Consider the following 12,698-nt stretch of genomic DNA (forward strand, 5'->3'; position numbering starts at 1 on the left):
TTTTTGTTGCTGTTTTGGATTTTTCTGTATGACTGTTTTTATGTTATATCCTTTATAATTCTCTTATTGAGTGACTTTTCATTGTTAATTTTCTGGTATAAAGTAGGACATGAAAAATAAGTTGGTTATATCTTTATATTTACTTTTACAGGTGTCATTTTATTGTCCTATTTCTAAGTATTTCATGAAAAGATTCTAGATGTCAAAACCTGCAGTTAACGTTCCTGTTTAGAAATACACAAAATAATACCTTTGACGTTGGCAACTCAGATGTATTATTCAGCAAAACAGCAATTACTCATTGTTTTGCACTTACATGTTAAGAACTATGCGACACTTGGTGACACAATAACAAAATTGCAAAGTCAATTACATTTAAAATAGACGTCCTAATAAAACATACACAACCAACTCCTTTTACTCTTTTTGAACTGTTTTGTTTCCTTTTTCTGACTGTTTACAGTCAGATTATGTGAACGTTAAACCTAAGTATAATAACTGATTCACACACATCATGAGAAAAGTTAGAAGATGGGGAGAGGGTGTAATATACAGGGAGCTGTATTCCTGAGGGCACCAGAATCCACCTAGGGCAGTGCCTTGTATATTTTCGGACATGTGAAACTAGGATGTTCTTTTGCAATGCCAATCATAGTGGCAAACTTTGAAAGAGCAGTGTCTGCCAAAATTTAAAGCAAAATTTAAGCTAGATTCACACTAACAATTCTAAGCAGAACTAAAGCAATAAAACTCAACTAGAGTCTCTATATTTAAGAAGGGAGAATTTCAGGTGGGACTAGGGTGTTTGTTTTATTCTATTTTAATTGCATGAGAAGCATTTTTGTAACTTGAACTTCCCAGTAATGAATTCCACGTCTCAACCCAGCCTGCAGCCTGAATTGAAGTTCCCATCAGAAAATTAAAATGTTTGTCTGGATAAAATAACTTCTAAATGAACTCTCTATTTCTTTTCGTTTCTTTTTGTATTTTCTGCAATGTAGCCCCTCGCAATGATATTAGTTCTAGTGTGGGAAAATATTATAATTGAGATCTGGTAAGTTATTTGCAGACTTCAAGTTTTTCTTTACACTGTGCTGACATTTAGTACAGCCCTGGTGAGGAAAACAATACTACCATTCATAGCTCTAGACGTAGATTTCAATCGACTTAAGCGGGCACAATGAAACTTGGTCATTCACTGGTTACCCATATTGTGTTCTCAAATTTTCTCTCAGCAAAAGTATAATGACTCAGTATTGTATGGTTGCATAGACAAGAGCTCGGAACAAGAGACACTAGTTTTGTCTGACGGTGTGAGAAAGTCGTGAAGGGATCTTTTCTTCCAGATGGTGTTAAATTCAGCTGCCTTTTTAACATTGGCCTTGCACAGCAATCTGCTGCTCCCCTTTCACAAAGACTGCGCTTGGTTCCCACTAGTTAACATGCATACTCACGCACCCTGCAACTTCACTCCAACTGTTTTACAATGCAGTGGTATGCTAAATAAACTTGATCCGGTTTCTGCCAATGTTAAAACTAGCTTTCAAAGAACAACTTAACTGATATTTACACTTCTTTTGACTTAAATGTACATGCCTTTGGAATATTTCAGATTTCAAGGAAATATCACCTTATTATAAGGTCATCGTGGAGATTTCCTCGGACACCCTTCAGACCCACGCTCAGATACAGTACCTCTCTTCAACACACACAAATAAAACAAAATGTCAGAAGTTTGATGTGTAATAGAAAAAAGAAAAATTGGAACATGTTGCAGCAAGAGCAGTGGAACAGCAAAAAATAAAATGAAAATAATAACATTGAAATGTATTTTTATTGATCGATAAGTCATGTAACATTAGTATGATACAAAGCAAGTTTGATATGACAATGGCAAACACGTAATTATAATATTGTTTATTTTCCTTAGATGTTATATTTAACACATTTACATAAAAGACCAAGATGTAGGCAAAAGCTTCAGTAATTTGACTCCATTGAGTGCTTTCAGTAAACAATAGGTTTCCCCAGCAAACATCTTATTGCCTTAATTGAACCTCCTTGAGAAAGAAAACCACACACTTTGTAATGTAAATGTTAATTGTAGTAGACAATGGTTCTAGGTAAATAGCACCCCTGGACATGAAGTAAATGAAAGGAATACAAGCACTTAACAATGAAAGGTTGTTTGCACAAACAGTGCTTCAAATGTAAATAAACAAGGGTCTTCTCAACGGTCACTACAGTAGTAAAACTTTGGCACGTGTTCAGTGGCCAAATTGAGAATTCATGTTCATAAAGTCTTTCAGAGTTTCTAACTGAAACTAACAGTGGGTTTTTAGGCTTCTCCAGTCTGAAGTCTTATAAGGAGTTGAAGCTACAAAGGAAAATGTAATGCTTTTGAAGAAAAGTTGTATATTTGAGATTTGGGATTGTCAGTAATCTAGGTCACGTGGAAGATAACAGGCTATTTTGGGCATTTTCTTATTGCAATGTTTGTGTTTATGTTTAAAGGCCTATACAAATATTTGCTTGGTGACATGTGGAAAAATGGAAGGACTTTTACAAAAAGATTACCATGGGGACTTCCAAAGCACCAAAATTTCTGCTAAGCATAGTCATTTTTAGATTAAATAAAAATGTCTATTTAGAACACATCTAGCTGGGACTATACGAAAACAATCTTTCATCATACTGTTATTGTAATCAACTTTCTATATATGGATGATTTTAGTTTTACTTCCAGTGTATGTCTACTAGCATAATTAGGCCAAGTTCCTAGATATATCATATTAAGAGGTAAAGAGCCTGATGAAGTGATAATAATGTCTGTTATAGAAGAGATAAGTATTTCAAATATAACCCTCCCCAAAACAAAAGCCAAAAGGTGGCCACAAGGCCACAAGTATGGACTGAGAATTTGACATGAGAGGCAGGTAGTCATGGGACTTTCTTGGAACTGCTTTCCACTAGCTTTCCTTAAATATTGAAAATCTCAAGCAAAGAAGAAAGCCAAACTTCATTATGGCCAGTTTAAACAGCGGTTATAAAATTAACAGAAACAGACAGTATGCAGCAGCTACAGACCAGTTGGTGCTGCCATTTGGGAGGCTGCAGATGGCTGTGGGTGGGAAATGCCTCTACTTTCTTAAGCGATGGAGATGAGTATGGTGTGTGCACTTGATGTTTTTTTCATACCCCCACCCCCCAACAGGGCTGTCTGTCATAGGCTGCCGGGCCGCTTTACCACTTGCCCCCGAGCGTGGGAATCGGAGCGTCCTGCCGTTCACATCTCCTGCATTCCGTTTAGCGGAATCAATTAGGCAAGACAGACCCTCAGATTCCCCACCCCCTTTCCATTTTTGTCAGGTCTATATACGTCCTAATTATTTCAGTTTGGGATGCCAGAGCTGTTTCCTGGATAGACCTGATCATCCTTAAACAAAAAGAGAGGAGGCGCACACGTGGGTTGTGGCGTAAATGTCACTTTCATTTCCAATGCTAGGCGCAGAGTAAGACAGAACATTTTTTTAACACTTTGACAAGAGGGGAGGCGATCTCGTCTCCATCATGTCTTTCTGCTTCAGTAGCTTCCTCAAGGAAACCCTCTTGGAACAGAGAAGCATCTGTCCTTGTATTTTGAATAGAAGAATAAAAATCAGCCTTTGCTTTTTTTTTTTTTTTGCATTTTCCCTTCTAGCTCTATGTCCTCAGTAGATACAACTGATTAACCTCCCAGTATAAATTTTCTGAAAGTCTAATTTCATATAATTTGACAGACAACCCCAATACATGTAGTTTTCAAGCATAATCTTTCAAATTTTTCAGGGGAGGGGCCTCAGAAGGGAACAGCCTAAGTCTACATATGATGGAATCATTTTTAAACTAGGTCCCAGACATCTCTACAACAGCTTTCTAAGAAAGAAAAACAACCTCATACATAAACTTTTGCCTGAAAGTAGGACAAACTACACCAGCCTCCTTCCTCACTAGCAGCATACAATTCTCCCTTGCGGCTCTAACAACCCCTGTCCAAGTACCTGGCACCTTTATATTTTGGCATATGTGTCACTTAACTTCCTCTAATCCCACCTTTAATCAAAAGGCAAAAAAAAAACAAAAACAAAACCAAAGTTAGATTCAATAAGTATTCCTGACCTTTCTGGTTTTTACTGTCTCTCGGTTGTAGGCTCTCATTCTCACACGCTCCCCGGCGATCTTGAAGGAGTTTTTACTTTCGGTTATCTAGCTTTATGAAGACCAATACACTCATACAGCTAGATAACCAAAGATAACAACTCGCTTCCCTCACGCGCCTCTGTCTTCCTCTGACCGGACTCCAGACGCCGAGGTCTCCGGCAGTGCGGAAGGGTAGTCCTCTAGGATACTCGCCGCGCATAAGATTCCTCCTGGTATGTAAATATGACCTGGTTTCTGTCTGTGTGTGCAGCTACAACATCCAAACGAGATCTGTTGCTTTCAAAGTTTATTCCGAACTTTTTTTTTCCTTTCAGCAAGTAATCTCCGGCAGCGTTAGCCAACAATTCATCTATTAATATCAGAAAATAAAACCAGCTATTAAGGTGCAGCAAGCGGTTACGAGTGAGCGGCAGCATCCGTCCCTTCACAGGCCTCTATTTGCATTGTAAATTGCTTCCTTCTCACGCAAGACTCTTTAGTCTCCCTCTATAGAGACGTATAAAGCCAAAGGCAATTTCCAGCGCAGGTTAAGGAGGAAGGAAAAAAACACATCCCATCCTACAGAAGAAGTGACAGCTGATTCAAGGATCTGCTCCTGATCCTTTTGGGTTAGGCACCATGAGCTTTTTACCAAGCGGTGGCAGCTTGATCGCACATATCTTGTGTGTGTGTGTTTTAGGGGGAAGATCCTCGATTTCACAGGGCTTCTAGGCTGGGGAGGAGAAGATGCCGTCTTGCTGGCGTGCTGCTGCCCCCGGTCTGAAAGAAGGAAAAAAGGGCCATCATTGGAGGGGCTTTCACTGCCAAAACGTGGACCAGCCCGGCAAGGTCAAAGGTTCGAGACCGCGGGAGACCAAGGTAATGATGATGTCATGAGAAATCTCAAGTACACGGTTATTGATATGCATCAGTGATCAGCCAACTGCCCCACGCCGGCTGCCCGAGCAGTGGCAGCGGCGGCAGCAGCGGCGGCAGCATCGCAAGAAGCCCTATTTTCTCAATCAGCATCTCTTCCGCTAGCACTCCCGACTGCTCCTGGAAAAGCAACCCGCGGCCTTTTACCTCCTCGGTGCTAGTGTAGATCGCTCTAATATCCAAAGACTGGAAGAAATCTCTCTCTAAGGACAGATAAAAGCATTTCAGATCTGGGGAACGTCTTTGCCTGCATTTCTCTTCTGGCAGATTGCATGGGCAGGCAGATGGAAGGCACTTTGCTATTGCTTAAAGCAGGGCCTTGCTTTCTGGGCCGAGAATCACATCTGTATTACGCAGTGAGTCGATGTGTGATTACATTGACAATTTGCTCTGAGGGTGTGTTTTTAACGGCTTCACAGCTCAGGCATGTTTTGCATCTATGTACTATGGCGATAGGGCCCCATATTTTGTTCTGTAAGTGAAGGCTCTAAGCAAGCCGACTTCACCCTGGCTTTTAAAAAATGACTCTCTATGCAGGGTGTGTGCCTTAGAATGTAGCACAGGTAAACACTGCAGCAATAGTTTCTAATGTTGACCACAAGACTGCTGTAATAAAAATGCGGAGCCTTTGTCTATAGTTTCAAACATCAATTTTCATACAGAAGGGCAAAATGTACGTCTTCCTTATGAAATTATGAAAAAAGTATTGTTACCTCATGAAAAAGACAGATAAAACACCTGGATGTTAAGAGTGTAACTCTACGCCCAACCTCCCCTCCCCCAACCCCACCTGTCTTCTTTCTAGAGGGGAATATTGTTTTATTAATTAGCCTCATTCCTTTTCTTAGGACTTTTCAAAGTGTGAATATGATCACTTAAAAGAGCATTTTTCTTCTTCCCTCACCTTCATAATGGGCAATCTATGTCTAATGCATCTATAATATGTGCAGTTCTAATAGTCAAATGCTCCTCAACAGAACATCTAAGGTGCAGTCCACATAAGATGCATATTCACCATGAGTGAACTTGATGGACTGTTTTCCAAAATTATGAGTTATGTTTAGTGGTGTTACCATTCTTTAAAATACATACTACAAGCGAATGTCATAAATCTTCATATTCATTTCACACATCACTAGTTTACCACGATACTCTCATTTCTATAGGTTGACTATTTTCCCCAATGACTAAAACATTTTCAGAATTAATACACACTCTTTCATTAATTCAGTAATTTATTCATTTAAGACATGAGTGTGAATATGCTGACCAAATTACATACAGAGCACACATATGTAAATCCTATAAAAAAGACTGATAAGTAAAGAAAATCAGAATTGCTAAGAAAAGCCCCCAATCAAGAGTTCAAACAACAATATTACACCAATTAAAGATATGATTTAGTGACACGGATGCCAACCTTTCCCTAGATTTTTTATTAATTTACTTTTTTAGTGAGCACTCTTGTCTTGATTATTTAGAAAAGACTAAGCTATGGAAATCGCTCATCTATTTTTCTTATCAAATTTTGGTACAAGAAGTACGATTAGAAATGGCTGCACTGGGTTATATGTAAAACGTACATGCAAACTACAAACTAATTCAGAGAAACACACTCCCATAGAGTTACTGTTCCTTCTTGAACTATGAGGTCACAACATAAACTACTGGATAAGAATTGAACACATCGCTGAGGCACATACCACTTTTGACATTATGTAAAACCCTAATGAGCTTTGCTGCTGTGGAAGACAGAGTATTTTGGCCTTGCTTTCCAAAACCTAGAAGCAGAATCATTAGTGATTTGTCATGTACTACCTAAAGCAAGCATATGATCAGATGAATTCAATTCCTTAAGTTAAAACCCCAAGAAATGCCAGATACTTTTCAGAATTTTAAAATTTTGCTTTAAATATGTCTGGGTGTGGGCTGGTGAAAGTAGAGAGATGTAATACATGTATGTCTATGTGTGTGTATCACCTCCATACTTGTGTGAATTTGCAAATTAATGGGGCCATATTTCCACATTTAACAATTAAATGCACTTTTAGAATCCAAGTAACTATTATGAAAGCCAAGACACTGAACGTATGAGATGCTTCTACAATTAGAAGCTACAGAAGATACTGTCTTAAAATAGCATCTTCTGCGGCAATGCCCCATAGTCATATCAACTGACTCCAGGACTGGCCCCCATTCCTGTCACATATACCCTCATTCATAAAGAGAGGCCCAAAAAGTGAAACTAGCCAACACAATGATTATGGGCAGTCTGTTCATTAGCCATAGAGCCAATTAAATATTTTCTCTCTCCACCATCTTTCAAGGTATGGAGAAATAAAAGAAACAGAGCAAGGCTTAACACCGAGCACCTGATTATTTTGACTATTGCCAAGGTTCATATGGTGGTTTATCATATACATTTCAAGGACTATATTATTATCTAGGATGTCAGACAAGTTGAAACAATGTGGTGCTCTAACGATTCCTTGTAATGTCTGCCATACATTGTTATGAGCAACTATTAACATCTACCTGTTTTTAGTGCAGATATCTTTGCTTTTCAAAAAGCTATTTAGCTGAGCTACAGAATACTCCTTCTGAAATCTGCATATTGAAGGATATACTAAATTCAAATGGCTTGCCTGCTCATTCTCTAATAAATGCTCATTAATGGCCAGCAGATTAGGACGTGATTGTCATGCTTGTTTTCTAATCTTTTTATAGGTCTCCAGATGGCTGACACATGCATTGAAACATCCTGGTTTTCTTGGGAATAAACAATCTCTGCTTAAGTTAAAAGTGAAAAGTTATGATTTTCCACATATTTGGATTAGAATTACGCTATTCCATAAATGCAAATACATCAGGTTTGCCACTAATATTTAGAACACCTCTCTGAATCCTATTCAGACTACTGCAGAGTATATAAAGAACTGGCCTATCACCAAAATCCCTTTTTAATATGGAATTTGTATGACTCTCATGCATGTAAACCACAGTGCACTAACACAGCCAAGGCTACCATTTTCTACATAAAAGCCATTTAATTTACAGTGATTTGTATAGTTCAGGCAAGGTACTTGACTGGCTTACTTTCTAATAAAAGTATCCTATTATTTCTTCTGTATCCTGAATTTCATTTTTTACAGGCAGTTGCAGGTCATGTTTGCATTATTCTTGATATATAATATACAAAGGCTACCTACGGGAAAAAAACCTACACATATGGAAACTTAGATTTTTCTGGAATTGTATCTATTGCATGAACTGGGAGATATGCATTACACTGCAGGCCTGCCACCCAGTAAATAATATTCTATTTTGATTTTGTACATCACTTTGATTTTATCAAATGTAAATTTTAAAATTACCTTTGGTTGGGTTGTCTATTCATTTTATGCTTCTTTGTAGTCTCATCTGAAAAACAGTCAAGGAAACAAATGATCACAGTTTAAATATATATATATATAGAAAATCATGTCTAGATTTGGCTTCATTTAAAGTATTGCAATTAAAATGCCAAAAGATTCCAGAAAACCCCAGTGCAATGTATCCTGGGCTTCAGCACCCACAGGGTTAAATATGCTAATTTGCATTTAAATGGCTACATGCATGATAATAGGAATGCAAAATATGCAGAATCTGGAGGGGTTTGGGAAATTAATATTTTTCTTTCTTCTTTTCTTTTATTTTTAGCTTGGAAGGCACAGGGACTCTTAAGAAACATTAGGGATTTGAACATTGTAACCTGTCATACAAAAGAGGAGGAAGAGTACTTCCATGTAAGAATTTTAAGACAAGAACAAAGTCGTATTTTCTAAATGTTTAAGAGACTGAATTTCCAGGCCTTTCAAACAATGGGAATCCCTGGATAAATATCTAATCCATTAGAAAGATGCAAATAGTTTACTGTAAGGCCACAGCACGGTGAGATGTGCATTCATATCTATGGCTCCTGATTGGCTATTTCCTCTAGTAAATCAATGAATAATGTAAAACCTGATTGCTGTAAAGTGGTGGATTTTTTTATTCCCTTTCCCCCATCCCCCCACGACTCAATATTCAAGAAGTCTTACACTCCCGAAAATAGGTTGCTTTTCTTTTATGATTTTGTTAATGCTTATTGTTATTTTGGAGTGGCAGGGTGGGGCTATTGGTTTTGCAAAATGAAAGTACTGCACTGGTTGGATTATGCTGACTATGGGAGCACGTTTCCCGGGACAGTGCCCTAATTACTGGTGTCAAGGTGGGGAAAGTGGGTGGTGGGCAAAGGTGGGCACCAGGAGAGGGAGGAAAATGGATCCGACCCCGATGTTCTGGGCCCAAGGTAGCTACAGCTCCAAAAGAGTCCCCGGCCATGACCGTGACTTGACAGGGCCTCCGGTCTAACTTCTCATCAATTCCACTGCTGCCCTGACCCCTCAAGACAGTCTCCCATTCAAGCATCGCCAGTACATTTGCAAGAGAAAACGCCGCAGACACTAATGCAAATACATTGCGTAGGTTCCCACCGCCCCGGATTCCCTCAGACAATTCTAGGCCACGGAAGGAAGGTCTTGCCTCCCTCAGCCGGGTCTGGGCTCCAAGCAAACCGCAGAGACAGGGCTCCGCTCGGATACCAGAAGCGTCTGAAACGGAAACCCTCCAAGTCCCAATAACTAACCGCAATGGTTGCATCTCGATCGTAGTTTGAACTTGGCATAACCCTGTAAAGCGGCCTCTTGCCTCCCAGAATCCAAAAGGCACAGAGAGAAAGGAAGTGGAAATCCACCAGGTTTAGTTAGCTACTGTACGTAAGTTTCTACTAGAATCCAATCAGACCCTCGCTTCACTGCCAGGTAGTTGCAACTTTGAGGTGGTTAAAAGAATTATTCAAAATGCGAATCCTGCATCCAGGAACGCAAAATACAATTGTATTTGGCTCTAGGTTTAAGAGGGAAAGGTCCCACCACCAGCAGCAGAATTACATACAAAATTCCCCTTTCCAACGCGAAATTTTCCTGGCATCTCTCTGCAATTGGGGATCAGGCCGCTGGATAATTAACAGTCTTGGTTCAGACAACTCAGGAGATCAACAGGTTTAGCATCCGAGACTCAATCAATTAGCTGAAGCAAAGCCCCGGACTGGCCCTCGGAGCGGCCCGCAGCCGGGCTCTGTGGGCACCAGCTGGCTGGCGAGGTGCGGAGCGCGAGCGCGGGCCGCGGCGGGCACTGCTGGCCCCGCGCCGCCGCCGAGGTGCCGCCTGCGGGCCGCCACGATACTCACTTGCTCTCCTCCCTGCGCCAGGCACTGTTGCCCCTCTAATCCAGCTGGGCAGGAATCGAAGCGCCGGCCAGAAGACAAGATCCAGAGTCACAGGGCGGCCGCAGTACACACACAGGCTCCTTTCGGCGTCTCAAAAAAAGAAAAAATTTTTTCAGATCATTCCTCTCCTTAGCACATTTAAAACTGCCGCTCAATTCCACACGGTGATTCTTGCTTGATTGCGTCTAAAATAGTTTCAACGGATCTTCCCTTCTGGGAAGGGAGAGAAGGGCGCAAAAGACGAAGGAGGAAAAAAAAGCCAACTTTTCCCCCCCACGCCAGGCACTTGCTCCCTGAGCCTCGGAGTGGAGAGTGAAGTGGTGTGTGCGAGGCTCGGCAAGTTTTTGGGGGGGCTGTCCAAGGTCTAGTCCAGCCCCCTCTGCCGAGGAGGACGTGCTCTGAAACTCAACCAATTTCCCCACTGCTTTTGTTACTGATGAACTGAAGCCCTATTGTTCATCCATTGCCACGGTCTTTTTCAGTCCCCACACTACGTTCTGCGTTGCCAGAGATAATGAATTTGCACCCAAACCTCTCATAGTCCCCTCCTGACAGACGGAACAAATTAGAAATGTCTCGTCTGAAGGAGGGCAATGGCTACATTTTCCTATTGTAGGATGCAAAGCACACATTTCTTTGGAAACTTCTTTTGCCTTTTCTACCTTTTATTTTCTTCTCCCTCTTTTTCTTTTTTCCTCCAGTTTTTTTCCTCTTGATTTCTTTGGACTCTTTTTTAAAGAATAGCCCTGTCTTGTTTTTCCAATGCACCATTTTATGTAACTTGTGGATCTTTATCTTCCTTCCTTCTGTCCTTTCCTTCTTTCTTTTTTAAGGACTCCCTTTGCAATTTTATTTACAAACTTGGAGAATGACCTTTTGACTTGCAGACTTCTTTTTTTTTTTTTTTAAAGAAAGGTCTTTTGGTTCAAGTCCCCCTTCCTCACTCCTCCCCCTCTTTTTATTGTGGTCGTTAAATATGTTTGGCTAAAGACAAGAAATACATTATAAGGATTTTTATTCTTTAAACTCCACAGCTATTCAAAAGGTACCAGGGTTGCGCCATGGGGGTTATCTATTTGAGGGGGAAGAAAAAGCGTGTGTGTGTGTGTGTGCGCGCGTGTGTGTGTGTTCCAGGGATAGAAGCAGAGAGATGTGGGAGGGTGTGGGTGGGAATGTGCAGGAGGGAAGGGTGGGGGCCTTGAGGGGAAGGTGGGCTTTCTGGAATACGAGCGAGGAGGCTGTCAGGAGTGTAGGCACAGGAGGGAGGGTGCAAGAATCCGTCATGCCGAGGGTGGCTTGCACCCCTAGGCCTGTTCGCGCGCCCAGGCCGGGCGAAGCCTGGGCGCGGGTGTCTGCGCGCGCGGGCGCTCGTTCCGAGCCTGCGCGCGTGCTGCCGCGGGCGGGGGGGGGGGGGCCTGTAAAAATTCAGACGAGTGGCCCTTATGTAAATGTGGTAGCGGGGGGAGCGCGGAGGCAGTAATGAGAGCCGTGGGCGCGCAGCCCCGCCAGCGGCCTCCGGCTTTCCCGCCAAGTGCAGCCGGAGGACAGACAGCCATGCGTGTCCTTGGCGGGAGGGTCCCGCCCGCCGCGCGCGCCCGCCCCCCGCGCACACGCACAAGCTCCCCTGGCGGGCGTGGGGCCCTGTGGCCACGAGCATGTCAGGAAAACAAAGCTAGGGCTGCGAGGTGGAACGAAGAAACTGCGGCCAAGGGCAGGACTGGGAAGCCGACACCGCGGCCTCCGGCTCTCCTTCCTCGCCAGCCCGCGGCTCTGCCCTCCGCCCCCGGCTCCGCATAGCCCCGGCCCACGGGAGGCCGAGGACCATTTCTTAGCTGCCTAGGCGAGGGTGGTGAGCAGAGGCGGGGGCGGATGTGCACAGGGAGGTGCCAGCACCCCCCCTGCCAGTGCGCGGGCACGCACACGCCGGCGCGCCGGGCCCGAGGAGCAGTCCGCAGGCCTCCCCGCCGCGGAGCCGAGAGCTGCCACCTCCGCGCCCAGACTGCGGATCTCCGCGCGAAACACACACCAGGCTGAATCCGGCGAGGCAGCGCCCCGGGCTGCGGCCGCGGAATGGCTCACACCTCAAGCCCCCCTCCCCAGACAATGTAATCGGAAGGACCTGGCTGTGCAGAGAACCTTCTCTGAACCCCTCCCCCCTGCCCCCCCCCCCCATTCAAATGGGTGAAACTCGAACTCCAGCCCAGGAGCTCTGGCCTAGATGGCCTCGCAGATAAGTCCCGGAGGTGGCCTTGGAGACACACTGATCTCTCTCTCT

At 42.9% G+C, this 12,698-nt stretch overlaps 1 long non-coding RNA gene across 1 annotated transcript; it reads right to left on the minus strand.

Annotated features, from left to right (window-relative positions):
* Nucleotides 1-1,835: 1,835 nt before the first annotated feature.
* Nucleotides 1,836-11,357, minus strand: LOC131395903 (uncharacterized). Its single transcript, XR_009216410.1, has 3 exons — nt 10,385-11,357; nt 8,490-8,535; nt 1,836-4,959 (listed from the first exon to the last, which is right to left on the minus strand). It is a non-coding gene; the product is annotated as an uncharacterized LOC131395903 (long non-coding RNA).
* Between the last annotated feature and the right edge of the window lie 1,341 nt (nt 11,358-12,698).

Source organism: Diceros bicornis, chromosome 1, assembly GCF_020826845.1.
Source record: "Diceros bicornis minor isolate mBicDic1 chromosome 1, mDicBic1.mat.cur, whole genome shotgun sequence".
Classification (NCBI taxonomy): Eukaryota; Metazoa; Chordata; class Mammalia; order Perissodactyla; family Rhinocerotidae; genus Diceros; species Diceros bicornis.